Source organism: Lipotes vexillifer, unplaced genomic scaffold (genome assembly GCF_000442215.2).
Source record: "Lipotes vexillifer unplaced genomic scaffold, Lipotes_vexillifer_v1.1 scaffold153, whole genome shotgun sequence".
Lineage (NCBI taxonomy): Eukaryota > Metazoa > Chordata > Mammalia > Artiodactyla > Lipotidae > Lipotes > Lipotes vexillifer.
The window spans coordinates 54,284-55,454 of record NW_006774670.1 but is presented as its reverse complement, the minus strand read 5'-3'; positions in this window follow the sequence as shown (position 1 = coordinate 55,454).

Sequence of the window (1,171 nt, the reverse complement as noted above, 5' to 3'; positions counted from 1 at the left end):
CTGAACCAAAGAGTGGGAGAATTTTTAAGATCTGGGGTTGGGGGAATTGTAGGATACCTGCAATTGCTAATTGGACTTACCCAAAGAGAAAGTAAACTTCCTCCTCTCTTTATTTTTTTTTTAATTTTTAATTTTTTTTTTTGCGGTACGCAGGCCTCTCACTGCTGTGGCCTCTCCCATTGCGGAGCGCAGGCTCCGGACGCGCTGCCTCAGCGACCATGGCTCACGGGCCTAGCCGCTCCGCGGCACGTGGGATCCTCCCGGACTGGGGCACGAACCCGTGTCCCCTGCATCGGCAGGCGGACTCTCAACCACTGCACCACCAGGGAAGCCCCCCTCCTCTCTTTATGACAGGAGATAATTTTGTAACCTGGAGCAAAGCATCACTGAAGTTAGGCTCCTGACCTCTCACAGAGACTGGGAGGTCAGAGTAGTATCTTCCTTGATGATTACATTTCAGAGGGATGCCTCCCTTGTCCCTGAGAAAGATGGTTCTAAGTTGTAAAACTGGCAAGAGACTTAAAAAAAAAAAAACCAAAAACCTACATTTCAAAAGGGCAGAGAAAAATTGACAATGAAGTAGATGTACTAAGTTTTCTAAAGTAAATGCTCCAAGAAAAAGAAGGAGAGAAACCTCTCTGGTTATGCTATCTGGATACTCTAAGGACTGGAGTGGGAAGGAATTCAGGGATGTAGAGGCACGAAGAAGTCTATTTAACATTTAGTCAGGCTGAGGGAAATGTTAAGGCCATCTTGGTCATAAGGAAGAGCTACCTCAGAGATACCCCTGAAACTGTCATCTTAGCCATATAAAAGTAGGAAGAACATCCAAAAAATAATAATTAGATATGACATTAGCCTCAAATTCCAAAGCAGAACTGTAGAATGGTTGACTGAATACCATATATAGCTTTTTCTTACCTGGTTGTAAACACAGGAAAGAGCTAACAATAAATTTGTACCCTAGAGGTATGATGTAAACTGGAGAACAATAAAAGTTACCGTCCTAGAGACAAATACTTTTTTCCTACTGTGAAATAAAGTTCATATTTTATAGGAAGACAAGAAAAATTTAAACCTAAAAATTCTCTGCCCTTTGGCCTCCTCTCTCTCTCCACTATACATTGTGTACCAGCATTATGCATTGACCAAACCTTCCCCATCAGCAGGA